Raw genomic sequence first — 20,419 nt, 5'->3', positions numbered from 1 at the left:
GCACTGTTCCTCTTACAAGGTGTTCTTCTGCAGGCCTGAATAGATAGTAAAAGGCCCTCTAACACCCTGACTACACCGCTCGCGTCTGCGTTGCCAAGGGCTAAAATAGAAGTCAGTTCTATTTGTGACGCAGATCGTGCTGCAAGACCTGCCTCTCCCATCTCCTCATTGGTTTGTAGAAGCAGATACCCACGTGCCATCTCCTCATTGGTTATACCCACGTGGGTGATTGAAAGACAAATTGTGTTATCGGTCATTGTGGTAATACTATGAAAGTTTAGATGCCAATCACCATATAAATTCAAAGAAGAAAAAGCCTGGAAGAAAGAGAGATGACAAGAAACGATTCGGTTGACTGTTTTGTGTGTGGATTAATTGTCGGAGTAGAGGACCTTGTGCATTTCAGGTAAAATAACAACTCAATGTTTATTGATTAGCTAGGAATAGCAAGCTAGCTAAATAGGACAAATTAGCTAGCAAGTGCAAGCTAGCTAGCTTGATATATATGTTTAATGCTTTTCGACCTGTCCCCTAATTAATGTAATTGGTTCAGAGTTTGTTGTGATATTTGAACCTGTGTGTCGTGATCGCGTTTGGTGTGGGGGGGACAAAATAAATGTATGCACGATGGAGCACGCGCGCAGCCGGTTTGGGTTCCGTGTAAGGTAGAATCGCTTGATTTTTCATGAAATACCTTTCAGGATAATCTATAGGCTAAATTGAGGTCAGGTTAGTCAACTTCTTTTACAGATGTTTTCATCATTCAAGCTGATAAAAAGGAGAGAAATAAAGCTTTTACATTCAATAACTCATTGTGCAAAAAAATTCAGAAGTAGGTTTGGTGAGGGAATGCCACTGTTTGGAGCTACATCCACACCCCATAACCAGCAGATTAGGCTGCAGCGAGCGAGCGAGCAAGGCTGCAGGAAAGAACAATCGGCTGGTAAACTGGATAGCAACCCAGCTATTTAAATCAAATCAAATTTTATTTGTCACATGCGCAGAATAAAACAGGTGTAGACCTTACTGTGAAATGCTTACTTACAAACTTCTTTAGACTAGTTGAGTATCTGGAGCATCAGCATTTGTGGGTTCGATTACAGGCTCAAAATGGCTAGAAACAAAACAATTTGACAGTCTATTCTTGTTCTGAGAAATAAAGGCTATTCCATGTGAGAACACTGTGTACTATTCCCTTCACAGAACAGCGCAAACTGGCTCTAACCAGAATAGAGAGAAGAGTGGGAGGCCCTGGTGCACAACTGAGCAAGAGGACAAGTACATTAGAGTGTCTAGTTTGAGAAACAGACGCTTCACAAGTCCTCAACTGGCAGCTTCATTAAATAGTACCCGCAAAACACCAGTCTCAACGTCAACAGTGACGAGGCGACTCCGGGATGCTGGCCTTCTAGGCAGAGTTCTCTCTCAGACTGGCCAATAAAAAGAAAAAATTAAACCGGGCAAAATAACAAACACTGGACAGTCGCCTCTTCAAATGCCAACAGACATCGGCCCGATGTCTAGTTTAACGCAGATGTGCAAAATCGAGGTCAAATCTGACGTGCATACCTATATAACGTAGGTACACGACATAATGACGCCACATAAAAATTTTGCACTACACGTTCAACACAGCATTCCTAACCTAGCCCACAATGTCTGCTGTGTAGATCGAGCAGTCAACAAGTCAAGCAGTCATTTGAAAGAGTAAGAACATTTCAGTAAGCAAATTCAAAGGCGAAATCAATTCAAAACGCCAAGATAATGGAATTCATTGCCCTTGACAATCAATCGTTCTCTGTCGTGGGTGATGTTGACTTTCGAAGACTGGTCCATCACCAGTACACACTACCATGTGCGCTATTTTTCAGATGTTGCCCTACCGGAGTTACACAGTAATAGCGTCACTGCTATTAGTTTCACGACTGACATTTGGACCAGCGATATCAGCCCCATGAGCATGCAGAGTCTGACAGCACAGTGGATCATCGAGGATTTCGTACTGAGGAAAGTTGTATTGCATGCTCACGAATATGCTGGTTCTCATACCGCTAATGCCATTTCAATGGCATTTGAGAACATGTTTGAAACATGAACACACTAGCTAGCTCCATTCAAACAACTGACTCAAGAAATAAGCTTATCAACTGCGCCTGCAGCAGATGTGATACCCTCTGTCATGGCATTGAAATGCCTGCTCAACAAAACTGCCGACACATGCTGTCAACAAGCGAGTTGGTGGCACTCTCTCTTTACTGTGTTGCCACCATGCTCGACGCAATGTACAAGGACCGCTACTTCGATGCAGACAAGAAACAGGGTTTACGTGAAATGTTACATTCACAGCTGAACAAGATGGAAACGGACACAGTAAAATGCGCACTGAGGAAGAGAGGCCACGGACAGACAGAGCTGAAACTTCACTGCTTGACATGTATGATGAAATCCTGGTTGAGAATGAAACGACTGGACAACGAAACAGCACAGCAAGTAAGTGAAAGAAATAGATTTTGATTATGTTTTACTGGTAATGGGGACATAAGTAAATGCCAACAAAATAACTTTTTGGTCAGTGTGGTGGGTGTGTGTAACATTTATTTAAATAGGCAAGTCAGTTAAGAACAAATTCGTATTTACAATGACGGCCCACCCCGGCCAAACCCAGACGATGCCGGGCCAATTGTGAACCGCCCTTGGCACTCCCAATCACGGACGGATGTGATACAGCCTGGATTCGAACCAGGGACTGTAGTGACACCTCTTGCACTGAGATGCAGTGCCTTAGATCGCTGCGTTCCATGTGTGTGTTAACTATTTAACTGTACTAGAATGCTTAAATGGCCGCTAAAATTGTAAATATCTGTATTGGGTTTTTTTTGGCAAGGAAAATATGGGATATCGGTATCGGACAAAAATGTCATATAGGTGCAACACTAAAATAAGGCGTTTTTGTTTCGTTCAAAATTTCAGTCGAGTGATACAGCCTAGTGGGCTAGTTCAAATTGTTTATAGCCTTTTTTAGCAAAGAAAAACTAGAAGCATGGATGTTACAGGCAATCTGCCTGCCAATCAAAGTCAACAAACAACCATTCACAACTGCAGAGTAAGCAAACATTTAGTGACGTAAACTCCTTTTGTTAGCAAAAGTATCTGAAAATCAAGCGCAAGAAAGTGTAAGCAAGCATTGAGGATCACTGAGGACAAGGAAAATAATGCTATTGGGGTTGATTTGGAGGATAACGAAGAATTGGTTTGAAAAAAGGGAGTCTCCTCTTTCGTTTGGAACTGGTTTGGCTTTAAGATATCTGACCTCGACCAATAAACAGTACTGTGTAAGTTGTGTCGAGCATTGTGCTAGCCAAAGGTGGAAACACCAGCAATCTTTTTCACCACCTGAAAACCCTACATGTCTGCAAATATGAAGAATCTACCAGAATGCATGCAACAAACCCCGGAGCAGCAGAGCTGAAGACATCTTCAAGCCAGATCCGCACTCAGCTATCACTCAAGGTATCATTCGTTAGTGGTACTCCCTATGACAAGAAGAGCAAGTGGAATGAGATAACAAGTGCAATTACATATCACATAGCAAAAGACATGGAACCAACTAAAACTGTGGAGAAAGACAGTTTCAGAAAGTTGATTCAAACTCTAGACCCAAGATACGAGATCCCGAGCTGTAAATACTTCAGCAAAACATGTCTGCCAAAACTTTACACTGAATGTCAGGCCAGAGTTGCCAACGAAATCCGAAACGCTGCATTCTTCTCTACTACTGCCGACTTATGGTCAAGCCGGACCACAGAGCCATACATTAGCCTCACGATTCACGACAACTGTAAGCTACAAAGCAAATGTCTTCAGACCTTTCCCAGATGAACACACCAGAGAAATAACTGCAGCTGGGCTAAGGGAGGCACTTTCATCATGGGGCATGAAAGAGTCGTGTTAAGTATGTATGACTACCGACAGCGGATCGAACATGGTCAAAGCATTGGCGCTGAACAAATGGATAAGACTAGGGTGTTTCGGACACAGGATACACATTGCTATTGGTAAGTTTCAACATCCAAAACACAGAGCTAGGTAGAAAAATAATGTGTAAATGTGTGCAATATCCAAACATTACATTGCTTTTATTTATAATTGATACATTAAAATATGGTTTTAATATGAATCTATCCTCTCTCCTTCAAAAATAAATAGCCTACTCAAATTATCCCATTTTCTAAAGCAACATAGCTCTCTTAATCACAACAGTTGTATGTAAATCTATAGATGGATTAAATGTGTAATCATGTCATGTCCATGCTGTAAATTGATGTAATTACAGCAGAAGCAATGTTATTTCTATTGAATAATTGTGATTCATATGTAATTATTTTTCACCTTTTTATTTTTCAGCGAGGAGTTTCCAAAACGAACCTCGGGTTTCCCGGGCCACAGGAATGTGCAAGAAGGTGGTCAGCACATTTTCCTATAGTTGGAAGAAGCAGAAGGCCTTGACAAGTGCACAGGATAAACTAAGCCTGCTCATCACAGAATCCCCGTCAAGGTGAGGATCTCGTCTGCAGATGATGGAAAGAGTCCTGGAGCAGGAAAAGGCCATCACAGAAGTCCTGGAAGCAGACAAAAAAAACACGGCACCATGCACCATCCTGGCAAGACATTGAGGTCTTTGAATCTATCACGGCAGCACTTAAGCCCCTCCAGGATTTCACAGATGCCCTGTCAGGACAAACTCACGTATGTCTCTCCTGTCTGAAGCTGGTCCTCCATTTGTTCAAGATGGAGGTTCTGAAATCAAATGAGGGCGAAGCCAAACTGACCCGAGAGATTAAGATGAGGGTCTTCAATTACCTGAATGACAAATACACCAACCCTGAGACAGATGAGCTGCTCACCATGGCTACCTTTCTGGACCCAAGGTTCAAGACCACCTACATGACCACTGAGAAGCTGGTGGAGGTGAAGGTGAGCGCTGCCTCAGACAGAAGCCCTCCTGGAAGGGAAAACAGCCGTGGGAAACTTCTCTCTTGAAGAGGACCAGAGTGAGAGAAAGAGAAAGCAGCTGCCACTGCTCCACAATCAGCAAAGAAGTCCAAGAAGAGCCTTGGGAGCCTCTTCAAGAAAACCAGTAGTGCACCTGGCTTAAGAACCCAGAGACAGGTCATTGAGCAAGAGATGGACAGCTACACTCCGATGATGGCAGCAGACAGTGAGGCTGATCCTTTGGAGTGGTGGTGAGCTCACGCCTCTAACTTCCCACAAGTGAGTTGCCTGGCAAAGAAATATACTTACGCATACCTGCCACAAGTTCGCCCTCTGAGAGAGCATTTAGCACTGGGGGCAATGTGGTCACATGCCACAGCGCAACTTTGAAGCCAGAAACTGTCAATAGGCTGGTGTTCCTGGTACGGAACATGTGAAGAAGGAGGCAGTGAATTGTTACATGTTAAACTGAAAAACATACAGACTGTTGGTTAATGTTGAAGAAGTTCATAATTCATAATGATTGGTGTTATGCTGAAAAAAATACTTACATGAAAAAGTAAAAAATATATATATTTAATTTTCTTTACATCCTGAGTACTATAAATATGTGTGTATTTATTTTTTACTGCATATTTATTTAACTCATATACCTTTGTTTCATGTTTGCACAGGTTTTCCACAGCAGTAAAATATTTTGTCATTTATTAACTTTGAAGGGCTTATAAAATGTTTTTTTTTTTTTTATGTACAGTATGTGATATTATATCATCGTCCGGACAGTGGTAAATATTGTGATATGATTTTTTGTTCATGTCGCCCACCCCTATGGGGCAGTAATCATTTAGGCAGGTTACCTTCGCTTTCTTGGGCACAGGGAATATGGTTGTCTGCTTGAAACATGTAGGTATTACAGACTCGGTCAGGGAGAGGTTGAAAATGTCAGTGAAGACACTTGCCTGTTGGTCCACACATGCTTTGAGTACACGTCCTGGTAATCCATCTGGCCCGTGGCTTAACAAAAGCGCATTTGCGAAAAAAGCACAATCGTTGCACGACTGTATCTAACCATAAACATCAATGCCTTTCTTAAAATCAATACACAGAAGTATATATTTTTTAAACCTGCATATTTAGCCAAAAGAAATCCAGGTTAGCAGGCAATATTAACCAGGTGAAATTGTGTCACTTCTCTTCCGTTCATTGCACGCAGAGTCAGGGTATATGCAACAGTTTGGGCCGCCTGGCTCGTTGCGAACTAATTTGCATGAATTTTACGGAATTATGACATAACATTGAAGGTTGTGCAATGTAACAGGAATATTTAGACTTATGGATGCCACCCGTTAGATAAAATACAGAACGGTTCCGTATTTCACTGAAACAATAAACGTGATAGTTTCCGGATTCGACCATATTAATGACTAAGGCTCGTGTTTCTGTGTGTTATTATGTTATAATTAAGTCTATGATTTGATAGAGCAGTCTGACTGAGCGATGGTAGGCACCAGCAGGCTCGTAACCATTCATTCAAAACAGCACTTTACTGCGTTTTGCCAGCAGCTCCTCGCAATTCTTCAAGCATTGCGCTGTTTATGACTTCAAGCCTGTCAACTCCCAAGATTAGGCTGGTGTAACCAATGTGAAATGGCTAGCTAGTTAGCGGGTGCGCGCTAATAGCGTTTCAAACGTCACTCGCTCTGAGACTTGGAGTAGTTGTTTCCCTTGCTCTGCATGGGTAACGCTGCTTCGAGGGAGGCTGTTGTCGATGTGTTCCTGGTTCGAGCCCAGGTAGGAGCGAGGAGAGGGACGGAAGCTATACTGTTACACTGGCAATACTAAAGTGCCTATAAGAACATCCAATAGTCAAAGGTATATGAAATACAAATCGTATAGAGAGAAATAGTCCTATAATAACTACAACCTAAAACTTCTTACCTGGGAATATTGAAGACTCATGTTAAAAGGAACCACCAGCTTTCATATGTTCTCATGTTCTGAGCAAGGAACTTAAACGTTATCTTTCTTACATGGCACATATTGCACTTTTACTTTCTTCTCCAACACTTTGTTTTGCATTATTTAAACGAAATTGAACATGTTTCATTATTTATTTGAGGCTAAATAGATTTTGATGTATTATATTAAGTTAAAATAAGTGTTCATTCAGTATTGTTGTAATTGTCATTATTACAAATAAAAAATATATATATATTTTTTTTTTGTTCTTTTAAAATTGGCTGATTAATCGGTATCGGCTTTTTTGGGGGTCATCCAATAATCGGTTTTGAAATATCATAATCGGCCGTCCTCTAATATGTACATACGGTCACTGTGGGGACAACGTCGTCGATGCACTTATTGATGAAGCCGGTGACTAAGGTGGTATACTCCTCAATGCCATTAGATGAATCCCAGAACATGTTCAAGTCTGTGCTAGCAAAACAGTTCTGTAGCGTAGCATCCGCGTCATCGGACCACTTCTGTATTGAGAGAGTCACTGGTACTTCCTGAATTAGTTTTTGCTTGAAAGCAGGAATCAGGAGGATAAAATGGTCAGATTTGCCAAATGGAGGGCGAGGGAGAGCTTTGTATGCGTCCCTGTGTGTGGAGTAAAGGTGGTCTAGAGTTTTTTCCTCTGGTTGCATATGTGACATGCTGGTAGAAATTAGGTTAAACGGATTTAAGTTTGTCTGCATTAAAGTCCCCAGTCACTCGGAGCGCCGTTTCTGGATGAGCATTTTCTTGTTTGCTTATGGCCTTATACAGCTCTTTGCGTGCGGTCTTAGTGCCAGCATCGGTATGTGGTGGTAAATAGATGGCTACTAATAATATAGATGAAAACTCTCTTGGTAGATAGTGTGGTCTACAGCTTATCATGAGGTATTCTACCTCAGGCGAGCAATACCTTGACACTTCTTTAATATCAGACATTGCGCACCAGCAGTTATTGACAAAAACACACACCCCCGCCCCTCGTCTTACCAGACGTAGCTGCTCTGTCCTGCCGATGCACGGAGAAGCCAACCAGCTCTATATTATCCGCGTCGTCATTCAGCCACGTCTCGGTGAAACATAAGATATTACCGTTTTTGAATGTCCCGTTGGTAGGATAGTCTTAATCGTAGATCGTCCAGTTTGTTTTCCAATGATTGCACATTGACCAATAATACGGAGGGTAGTGGTGGTTTACCTAGTCGTCGGCAAATTCTTACAAGGCATCCCACCCTCCTCCCCCTTTTTATTTTCTTCACGCGGATGACGGGGATTTTGGCCTTGTCTCGACAAAGCAGTATATCCTTCGCGTCGGACTCGCGTCGGAATCGTTGTCCAGTTTGAGTTGTTCTGATGTCTAGAAGCTCTTTTCGGTCATAAGAGACAGTAGCAGCAATATTATGTACAAAATGGAGTTACAAACAATGCGAAAAAACAAACCAAGTAGCACAGTTGATTAGGAGCCCGTAAAACGGCAGCGATCCCCTCCGGCGCAATTACCTTCCATCTTCTAAATTAAGTTCCAGACTAAATTAAATGCATCCTCTGTGTGTTGGAGTGTTTTGATCACCCTTTTTGGGAACCCTTTTATTTGAATAAATATGCCAGCCTTGCCTGGTTTAAGACGTGCCTCTGTGTATTGAACCTCTCATTGTTCCTCATCATTGCCATCCAACCAACCACGCCTAGTGATTCATTACATAGGCGATCACATTTGAGCAAAATGGTAATACTGGATTTTTCATTGTGTAAATTTAGCTAAGAATCATACTGGGGCATAACCATTTTGACAGCAAGATTACACCATCAATGACCATATAATTGAGAATGCATTACACACAAAATACAGAATGTACTGTGTATGTGTATATTTTGGCATGTAGTCTCACCTTGCATAGCAGCTCTCAGTTCATACCATGAAATGATACTCTTCCTGTACAACCTAACTATTCTCCAGAACTAACTATTCTCCAGACTTGGCACGCGTCTAACATACTTTCTTGTTCTTTCATTTAAAATGTACTGACTGCATTTAAGAGGAGTAGAGTTGCGCTCTAGTTCAGGGTTGTACTCATTAGTCCAAACACTTGCAAAATGTTTTGTTTTGTAACTAAAATGAGAGTTTCCTTTCTTTCTTGATATTTGGGATGTGATATAGTTGAGAGTCAAACAGCAGAGTTGAGCACTAGTTCAATTTCAGTAAAGCAATCTCTCTCCATTCTCTCTTACATCATACGAGCAATATTGACTTGGTTATGATTGACCGGAAATGTTAAATAAACAGCCATTCCTCCTTAACTCTCTCTCCCCATTTCCCCCTCACGCCACATGTGAAACCACACTGTAGCCCCTAACATAACAAAGTAAACGCCCCACATCTTTCAAACAGTGTGTTTACACTAGATCAGAGTTCCACTGGATAACACTGTATCTGACCTTCTTACTAAAAACTGAGGGAATTTATTTTCAGTGTTACAGGAAAGAAATGCATTAAGCATAATTAAGAATACTTTATCATTAGCAACACATGCATGCTATTTGTTTGCCTGGCTACCCAAACGCTATGCCACGCCCACAGATGTTAGTTTCTTCTCCGTAATGAGTCTGGATCTGATTACAACCCTGACTACATCCCATTATAGACTGTCTGATTAGTCGCAGAAACCGATGGGTTGGGCCAGAGCCAGAACACACGTGGGTAAAGCGGCGTTTAAAAATGTGTCATTGGCTTTGATATTCTGATTGGACAATCTCTAACCAATCACTTTGTTTTGTACAACACCCCTCATTTTGATGTCACCACAAACGACTTCAATTATGGCAGTCTCAGACTGAAGTATGCTAGCTAGTGAATGATAGTGCAGCAGAAGAATTCAGTTTGAGTTGTCAGGCAAGCTATTACTAGGATTGTGGCCCATTTGATAGAGGTAGAAGTAGGTATATTTGTTCACATGCTGCTTGAGGGAAAGCAAAACAAACGCCATAGATTTGGTAAGGAAATCACCCTGGAACACAATACAAACATGTAAGGAGACATTTTCATCACTCTGTCCAGGGCTAAGATTTGAGATGTCTTTCCCATTAGCGGAAAGTTCCCCCCTGCCATCATAAATCCACCTCAGTGAATCACACCATAGCTCTCCCTTGGTGTGTCCTCAGAAACACTGACAGTGCAGTGCATATTCAGTGTTGCTCCAGATATTTAGGCCTACTGCCATTTGTCCTTCATCTGACTGCATGCTGTTCTTTTCCTTTGTCATCATGAAATAGGACATGCAATGTTTTAAGGGGGGGGGGCATGTTTAACAATAACATGTATCATAATAAGTTAACATTGCGCTAACAAATGGCAGTACCTTCAAAGTACTTCAGAGAAGTAACCTCTTCCCCAAGCTAATTGCACATGAGTGGAAGTGAAATAATCCCGTGAGAAAAGCCTTGCTACAGGTGAGCTTCCAATTCTCTTCTACAAAACAACTTAGTGAACGTTTCTGTTTTCTTTTACTAGAAATAATTCAATCGAGCCTATTAAACTATTGCACGGGGTATTTGTCTATATAGGCCAGGCAGTCATCAGTGCAAATAAGCATTTCATTACACTCGCAATAACATCTGCTAACCATATGTATGTGACCAATACAATTTGATATTTATGGCACCTGTAGCCCTATAAATGAAGCGCGGCGTCATTTATAGGGCTATGGCACCTGCACAGGTAAATGTAGTATCAGTATACAGTGCATAAAACGACCAAGTTACATGATTGGTATCATATAGATTTTCCAATTGCAACTACGAATGGCATAAAGCTAATCTGTTTTCTTATTTTGTCTGATCCTGAAAGTGCCATGGACGACTGACCTATATGACGTGTGCTGATATGACTGTAAATACACGGCTGTCGTGTTTGCAAAGGAGTTGAAAGCACACATTCGCAGATATTTCGCACACCTAAATAAACGGATAGTACACTGGTTATTTATGATATACAATGTTATGGAAAGGCCTAAGCCTGCTATCGTTACATTCCTATTGGCTGAAATTACCTCCGTAATACAATACAGCAAGCCCATTGGGTTAGGCTTTGACGAAATTGTCGAGGTATTTTAAGACATCTCACCTGTATCCCCAGTTGTTTTGGAGGCTTCTTCGTTAATTTGTAAATTGCGACATATTCAATTCTTGCAGAACGGCCGATCTTCCTAACTGTTTCTCGACAGACATTTTGAGCAGTACCTCGAGCCAGGGACGGCAGGTGAGAGAGTAGTAAGTAGCCCGTCTTTCAATCCAAATTGTAGTCAAATGTCTGCTGTTAATAGTGAGAAAACTAGAAACTGTAAATATAGTATGCTTTGATTACGATATTTTTCATGCATTTGATAAAGAATGTAATGTGTCGCAATCGCATAGTTTCCTGAAACCCTCTTTTCGATTGGAATGGTATGGCTCGTAGAATGTAGCCAATGAGCGGCGTTGAAATGTAAACCTCCAATGTTGTCAAGAGGAAAGGGGTTGTCCTTTGCCTGACGCTTGGGCGTACAGTGGAGGGGACAGAGGGGAATGATGAGAATGAATACATGTTTCAGAGGACAGCTCTGCAATGTTCTATGCTGCCTGTCAAGATCTGTACACACAATATAATAGCCTATGCCAGCCTTGGTTACAATATATGTGGATTTTACATAGGCATAGGCCTAGGTTGAGGTTTATTAGAACATCTTGGTAAATACTGCAGAAACATCCATAAGTGACTGTAGTTGGACCCCAAACAGTTTGGGTGTCATTATTTTTCATAAAAAGAAACACTACAGTAGGTTGCATGAAATAATGAGAAGCCTTGTTTTTCTGTTGTGTTAGTAAAATATAGTAGTTGTGGTAGTACTAGCAGTAGTAGGAGTAGGCTATTCTGATGACAGTTCCATGATAGACGCACACCATGTTGCTTCTGTAACATGTATGTCTATTCAGTTCCACAAACACATACACACACACACACACACACAAACCAACAGCCCACACATTCGTTCACAGCTTCTGGGTCCCTGGCAGCAGCCTGAGGGTGTAGAACAGTATGCTGCTGACTTCCTGAATGTATTCAGGCGTAATGTTTTTATTTTTGCTGCGATCAGAGTCACTTCAGGCTACACATGTCCTGTTCAGTTAACCACTGTCACAGGCTTTAGTGAATGGTCCCTGGCAGGTGGTGTTGCTCACTGCTGCGGCTGTGTAGTGAGGCAGAGAGAGATAGAGGGGTCTTTCACAGTCTGAGAGAGACTTGCTGGGGCTGCCCTGCTGCTGAGGAATCCCCTTCACACAGGCATACATGCACGCAGGCACATGCACGCACGTACAGAGGCACACACACACACGCATTCTCTCTCAGTCTCACATACAAAATAAGGTGTACAGATGTTATTATTGAAAACACATATTACAGGCTAAAGCATAGTTTGCTTCCTATAGGATGTTTTTAGTGTTGGTGAAATACAGTTACAGGTAGTGTATAATGAATGATGTGGTTGTTATCTTTCATGCTGACAGCGATCCAGAGGCAGCTTATCAATATTTCACATCTCCCAAAGCAGCAAGTGAAAAACATAGGTTGACTACCTTCTAATGACTTACCGAGGCAGCATTCATTTTTCCCTCAGACAGATTATTGACGTTGAATAGATTACGACTCCCAGAGGTCCTATGAAATTATTAATATGTTTAAATATGAAATTCTATGTTACTATATGTTACTAGTCACCTATTTTGAGCAGAGCCATGCATAGAGTTCCTGTGCCTATGCACAATAGACTTGGGGAAAGTAGGTGGCACTTCACAACTTTTTGTGATCAATACCTAAATCTTTGCTTCATCACTAAATAGAATTAAGAATGGGCTGTGCTGTGGCAGTAATGACAATATTGATCGGTTCACAGAAGCCCTTTCAGGTGTTTGGCTGGAAATCACAGTGGCATACATGGATGGATAGGGTGAAGGAGGAGTGAGAGACAGAGACAGGAGGTTTGCCCATTTAGTCAGGCAATCCTTACCCATTACGAGTCACATACAGTACATATATTCAGACCCCTTGACTTTTTCCACATTTTGTTACGTTACAGCCTCATTAAAAAATCCTAAGCAACCTACACACAATACCCCATAATGACAAACCCGAAAACAGGTTTTTAGATATTTTTGCACATTTATTACAACTAAAAAACAGATACCTTATTTACATAAGTATTCAGACCCTTTGACTCAAAATTGAGCTCAGGTGCATCCTGTTTCCATTGATCATCCTTGTTTGATGTTTCTACAACTTCATTGGAGTCCACCTGTGGTAAATTCAATTGATTGGACATTATTTGGAAAGGCACACGCTTGTCTATATAAGGTCCCACAGTTGACAGTGCATGTCAGAGCAAAAAACAAACTATGAGGTCGAAGGAATTGTCCGTAGAAGCACAGATCTGGGGAAGGGTATCAAAACATTCCAGCAGCATTGAAGGTCCCCAAGAACACAGTGGCCTCCATCATTCTTAAATGGAAGAAGTTTGGAACCACCAAGACTTCCTAGAGCTTTCCGCCAGGCTAAACTGAGGAATCGGGGGAGAAGGGCCTTAGTCAGGGAGGTGACCAAGAACCCGATGGTCACTCTAACAGTGCTCTAGAGTTCCTCTGTGGAGATGGAAGAACCTTCCAGAAGGACAACCATCTCTGCAGCACTCCGCCAATGAGGCCTTTATTGTAGAGTGGACAGTAATATGCACATGACAGCCCACTTGGAGTTTACCAAAAGGCACCTAAAGACTCTCAGACCATGAGAAACAAGATTCTCTCATCTGATGAAACCAAGATTGAACTCTTTGGCCTGAATGCCAAGCATCACGTCTGGAGGAAACCTGGCACCATCCCTACGGTGAAGCATAGTGATGGCAGCATCATGCCGTGGGGATGTTATTCAGCAGCAGGGACTTGGAGACTAGTCAGGATCGAGGCAAAGATGGACAGAGCAAAGTACAGAGAGATCCTTAATGAAAACCTGCTCCAGAGCACTCAGGACCTCAGACTGGGGTGAAGGTTTACCTACCAACAGGACAACAACCCTAAGCACACAGCCTAGACAAGTGGCTTCGGTACAAGTCTCTGAATGTCCTTGAGTGGCCCAGCCAGAGTCCAGACTTGAACCCGATCTAACATCTCTGGAGAGACCTGAAAATAGCTGTGCAGCAACACTTCCCATCCAACCTGACAGAGCTTGAGAGGATCTGCAGAGAAGAATGGGAGAAACTCCCCAAATACAGGTGTGCAAAGCTTGTAGTGTCATATCCAAGAAGACTCGAGGCTGTAATCGCTGCCAAAGGTGCTTCAACAAAGTACTGAGTAAAGGGTCTGAATACTTATAAAAATATGTTTGCTAAAATGTCTTAACCTGTTTTTGCTTTGTCATTATGGGGTATTGTGTGTAGATTGATGAGGAAAAATAACAATTTAATCAATTTTAGAATAAAGCTGTAATGTAACAAAATGTGGAAAAAGTCAAGGGGTCTGAATACTTTTCGAAGGCACTGTACATGCCTAGCTGAGTGATAGGGCACCATCTGGCAGTGTACCGCTTTCTTCTCTTTATCTTACCAATACTCTTTCTCTCTCCAATCTGGAGTGTTTCTCACCCCAACGGCACCCCTGCTACTTATGCTGAATGCAGTTGCTGGCACCATCCCTTTTTGTTGCTCCCAGCCTATAGACAGAAACTAAAACAGGAAGCTCAGGTCTGTTCAATGCTGGTCCGAACAATCGGTTTCCACGCTTCAAGATTGCTTCGATCACGTGGACTGGGATATGTTCCGCATAGCGTCGGACAATAACATTGATGAATACGCTGATTCAGTGAGCGAGTTTATTAGCAAGTGCATCGGTGATGTTGTACCCACAGCGTCTATTAAAACATTCCCCGAACCAGAAACCGTGGATTGATAGCAGCATTTGCGCAAAAATGAAAGCGCGAACCACTGCTTTTAATCAGGGCAAGGTGATCGGAAACATGACCGAATACAAACAGTGTAGCTATTCCCTCCGCAAGGCAATCAAACAAGCTAAGCGTCAGTATAGAGACAAATTAGAGTCGCAATTCAATGGCTCAGACACGAGAGGTATGTGGCAGGGTCTACAGTCAATCACGGACTACAAAAGGAAAACCAGCCCCGTCACGGACCACGATGTCTTGCTCCCAGACAAACTAAACAACTTGTTTGCTCGCTTTGAGGACAACACAGTGCCACTGACACGGCCCGCTACCAAAACCTGCGGGCTCTCCTTCACTGCAGCCAACGTGAGTAAAACATTTAAACGTGTTAACCCTCGCAAGGCTGCCAGCCCAGACGGCATCCCCAGCTGCGTCCTCAGAGCATGCGCAGACCAGCTGGCTGGTGTGTTTACGGACATATTCAATCAATCCTTATCCCAGTCTGCTGTTCCCACATGCTTCAAGAGGGCCACCATTGTTCTTGTTCCCAAGAAATTGAAGGTAACTGAGCTAAATGACTATTGCCCCATAGCACTCACTTCCGTCATAATTGAAAAAAAATGTATTTATTTCACCTTTATTTAACCAGGTAGGCAAGTTGAGAACAAGTTCTCATTTACAACTGCAACCTGGCCAAGATAGCAAAGCAGTTCGACACATACAACAACACAGTTACACATGGAGTAAAACAAACATACAGTCAATAATACAGTAGAAAAATAAGTCTATATACAATGTGAGCAAATGAGGTGAGATAAGGGAGGTAAAGGCAAAAAAGGCCATGGTGGCAAAGTAAATACAATATAGCAAGTAAAACACTGGAATGGTAGATTTGTAGTGGAAGAAAGTGTAAAGTAGAAATCGAAATAATGCGGTACAAAGGAGCAAAATAAATAAATAAATACAGTAGGGGAAGAGGTAGTTGTTTGGGCTAAATTATAGATGGGCTATGTACAGGTGCAGTGATCTGTGAGCTCCTCTGACAGCTGGTGCTTAAAGCTAGTGAGGGAGATAAGTGTTTCCAGTTTCAGAGATTTTTGTAGTTCGTTCCAGTCATTGGCAGCAGAGAACTGGAAGGAGAGACGGCCAAAGGAGGAATTGGCTTTGGGGGTGACCAGAGAGATATGAAGTGCTTTGAGAGACTAGTCAAGGACCATATCACCGCCAGCCTACCTGACACCCTAGACCCACTCCAATTTGCTTACCGCCCCAATAGGTCCAAAGACGACGCTATCGCAATCACACTGCCCTAACCCATCTGGACAAGAGGAATACCTACTCACAAGGCAGGCAATACGCATGACCTCATCTTTACTAGATGCTGTTCTTCCACTAATCTCATTGCAACTCCCCTCCAAATCTCCGACCACTACCTCGTATCCTTTTCCCTCTTGCTCTCATCCAACACTTCTCACTCTGCCCCTACTCGGATGGTATTGCGCCGTCCCAACCTTCGCTCTCTCTCTCCCGCTACTCTCTCCTCTTCCATCCTATCATCTCTTCCCTCTGCTCAAACCTTCTCCAACCTATCTCCTGATTCTGCCTCCTCAACCCTCCTCTCCTCCCTTTCTGCATCCTTTGATTTTCTCTGTTCCCTATCCTCCAGGCCGGCTCGGTCCTCCCCTCCTGCTCCGTGGCTCGACGACTCACTACGAGCTCACAGAACAGGGCTCCGGGCAGCCGAGCGGAAATGGAGGAAAACTCGCCTCCCTGCGGACCTGGCATCCTTTCACTCCCTCCTCTCTACATTCTCCTCTTCTGTCTCTGCTGCTAAAGCCACTTTCTACCACTCTAAATTCCAAGCATCTGCCTCTAACCCTAGGAAGCTCTTTGCTACCTTCTCCTCCCTCCTGAATCCTCCTCCTCCTCCCTCTCTGCGGATGACTTCGTCAACCATTTTGAAAAGAAGGTTGACGATATCCGATCCTCGTTTGCTAAGTCAAACGACACCGTTGGTCCTGCTCACACTGCCCTACCCTGTGCTTTGACCTCTTTCTTCCCTCTCTCTCCAGATGAAATCTCGCGTCTTGTGACGGCCGGCCGCCCAACAACCTGCCCACTTGACCCTATCCCCTCCTCTCTTCTCCAGACCATTTCCGGAGACCTTCTCCCCTTCCTCACCTCGCTCATCAACTCATCCTTGACCGCTGGCTACGTCCCTTCCGTCTTCAAGAGAGCGAGAGTTGCACCCCTTCTGAAAAAACCTACACTCGATCCCTCCGATGTCAACAACTACAGACCAGTATCCCTTCTTTCTTTTCTCTCCAAAACTCTTGAACGTGCCGTCCTTGGTCAGCTCTCCTGCTATCTCTCTCAGAATGACCTTCTTGATCCTAATCAGTCAGGTTTCAAGACTGGGCATTCAACTGAGACTGCTCTTCTCTGTGTCACGGAGGCTCTCCGCACTGCTAAAGCTAACTCTCTCTCCTCTGCTCTCATCCTTCTAGACCTATCTTCTGCCTTTGATACTGTGAACCATCAGATCCTCCTCTCCACCCTCTCCGAGTTGGGCATCTCCGGCGCGGCCCACGCTTGGATTGCGTCCTACCTGACAGGTCGCTCCTACCAGGTGGCGTGGCGAGAATCTGTCTCCGCACCATGCGCTCTCACCACTGGTGTCCCCCAGGGCTCTGTTCTAGGCCCTCTCCTATTCTCGCTATACACCAAGTCACTTGGCTCTGTCATATCCTCACATGGTCTCTCCTATCATTGCTATGCAGACGACACACAATTAATCTTCTCCTTTCCCCCCTTCTGATAACCAGGCGGCGAATCGCATCTCTGCATGTCTGTCAGACATATCAGTGTGGATGACGGATCACCAGCTCAAGCTGAACCTCGGCAAGACGGAGCTGCTCTTCCTCCCGGGGAAGGACTGCCCGTTCCATGATCTCGCCATCACGGTTGACAACTCTCTTGTGTCCTCCTCCCAGAGTGCTAAGAACCTTGGCGTGATCCTGGACAACACCCTGTCGTTCTCCACTAACATCAAGGCGGTGACCCGATCCTGTAGGTTCATGCTCTACAACATTCGCAGAGTACGACCCTGCCTCACACAGGAAGCGGCGCAGGTCCTAATCCAGGCACTTGTCATCTCCCGTCTGGATTACTGCAACTCGCTGTTGGCTGGGCTCCCTGCCTGTGCCATTAAACCCCTACAACTCATCCAGAACGCCGCAGCCCGTCTGGTGTTCAACCTTCCCAAGTTCTCTCACGTCACCCCGCTCCTCTGCTCTCTCCACTGGCTTCCAGTTGAAGCTCGCATCCGCTACAAGACCATGGTGATTGCCTACGGAGCTGTGAAGGGAACGGCACCTCCATACCTTCAGGCTCTGATCAGGCCCTACACCCAAACAAGGGCACTGCGTTCATCCACCTCTGGCCTGCTGGCCCCCCTACCTCTGAGGAAGCACAGTTCCCGCTCAGCCCAGTCAAAACTGTTCGCTGCTCTGGCACCCCAATGGTGGAACAAGCTCCCTCACGACGCCAGGACAGCGGAGTCAATCACCACCTTCCGGAGACACCTGAAACCCCACCTCTTTAAGGAACACCTAGGATAGGATAAAGTAATCCTTCTAACCCCCCCTTAAAAGATTTAGATGCACTATTGTAAAGTGGTTGTTCCACTGGATATCATAAGGTGAATGCACCAATTTGTAAGTCGCTCTGGATAAGAGCGTCTGCTAAATGACTTAAATGTAATGTAAAATGTAAATGTAAATGAATACCTATGTAAGAATGCTGTTCATCGACTACAGCTCAGCATTTAACACTATAATACCCTCCAAACTCGTCATTAAGCTTGAGACCCTGGGTCTCGACCCCGCCCTGTGCAACTGGGTCCTGGACTTCCTGATGTGCCGCCCCCCAGGTGGTGAGGGTAGGTAACAACATCTCCACCCTGCTGATCCTCAACACTGGGGCCCCACAAGGGTGCGTTCTCAGCCCTCTCCTGTACTCCCTGTTCCCCCATGACTGCGTGGCCATGCACGCTTCTAACGCAATCATCAAGTTTGCAGACGACACTACAGTGGTAGGCTTGATTACCAACAACGACGAGACGGCCTACAGGGAGGAGGTGAGGGCCCTCGGAGTATGGTGTCAGGAAAATAACCTCGCACTCAATGTCAACAAAACAAAGGAGATGATTGTGGACTTCAGGAAACAGAAGAGGGAGCAGCCCCCTATCCACATCGACGGGACAGTAGTGGAGAAGGTGGAAAGTTTTAAGTTCCTCGGCGTACACATCATGGACAAACTGAAATGGTCCACCCACACAGACAGCGTGGTGAAGAAGGCGCAGCAGTGCCTCTTCAACCTCAGAAGGCTGAAGAAATTCAGCTTGTCACCAAAAACACTCACAAACTTTTACAGATGCACAATCGAGAGCATCCTGTCGGGCTGTATCACCGCCTGATACGGCAACTGCTCCGCCCACAACCATAAGGCTCTCCAGAGGGTAGTGAGGTCTGCACAACGCATCACCGGGGGCAAACTACCTGCCCTCCAGGACACCTACACCACCCGATGTTACAGGAAGGCCAAAAAGATCATCAAAGACAACAACCACCCGAGCCACTGCCTGTTCACCCCGCTATCATCCAGAAGGCGAGGTCAGAACAGGTGCATCAAAGCGGGGACCGAGAGACTGAAAAACAGCTTCTATCTCAAGGCCATCAGACTGTTAAACAGCATCACTAACATTGAGTGGCTGCTGCCAACATACTGACTCATCTCTAGCCACTAATAATGAAAAAGTGATGTAATAAATGTATCACTAGCCACTTTAAAGAATGCCACTTTATATAATATTTACATGCCCTACATTACTCATCTCATATGTATATACTGTACTCTATACCATCTACTGCATCTTGCCTATGCCGTTCGGCCTTCGCTCATTCATATATTTTTATGTACATATTCTTAATCATTCCTTTACACTTGTGTGTGTATAAGGTAGTTGTTGTGAAATTGTTAGATTACTTGTTAGATATTACTGTGTAACAACCTGGGCTCGAACCAGGGACCCTTGCACACATCAACAACTGACACCCACGAAGCATCGTTACCCATCGCGCCACAAAAGCCGCGGCCCTTGCAACGCAAGGGGAACAACCACTTCAGGTCTCAGAGCGAGTGACGTCACTGTTTGAAACGCTATTAGCGAGCACCACCGCTAACTAACTAGCCATTTCACATCGGTTACAACTGCATGGTCGGAACTAGAAGCACAAGCATTTCTCTAAACTCGCATTAACATCTGCTAACCATGTGTATGTGACAAATACAATTTCATTTGATTTGTATATATGCAATGAACAATTCATATAATTTAATTTGACCCAAAACCAAAACAAGGAGTTACTTTTCATAGCAATTTCTTTGCAGGTAGAGGATGATCTTGCAAAGATT

At 43.9% G+C, this 20,419-nt stretch overlaps 1 protein-coding gene across 2 annotated transcripts in view; it reads right to left on the bottom strand.

The window, feature by feature from the left end:
- LOC106590042 (zinc finger protein 438) overlaps positions 1–11,395 on the bottom strand; it is a 103,313-nt gene extending 91,918 nt beyond the window's left edge. Inside the window, exon 1 of one of the 2 annotated variants that reach the window (XM_014180542.2) lies at positions 11,108–11,395. The gene's annotated coding sequence lies outside the window, so the exon portion shown is untranslated. The remainder of the gene's footprint in view (positions 1–11,107) is intronic. The other variant, XM_014180541.2, reaches the window with a different exon arrangement.
- Between the last annotated feature and the right edge of the window lie 9,024 nt (positions 11,396–20,419).

Source organism: Salmo salar, chromosome ssa29 (assembly GCF_905237065.1).
Source record: "Salmo salar chromosome ssa29, Ssal_v3.1, whole genome shotgun sequence".
NCBI classification, from domain to species: domain Eukaryota; kingdom Metazoa; phylum Chordata; class Actinopteri; order Salmoniformes; family Salmonidae; genus Salmo; species Salmo salar.
Note: the sequence above shows the minus strand (reverse complement) of the source record. Positions and strands in the feature narration are given on the sequence as shown.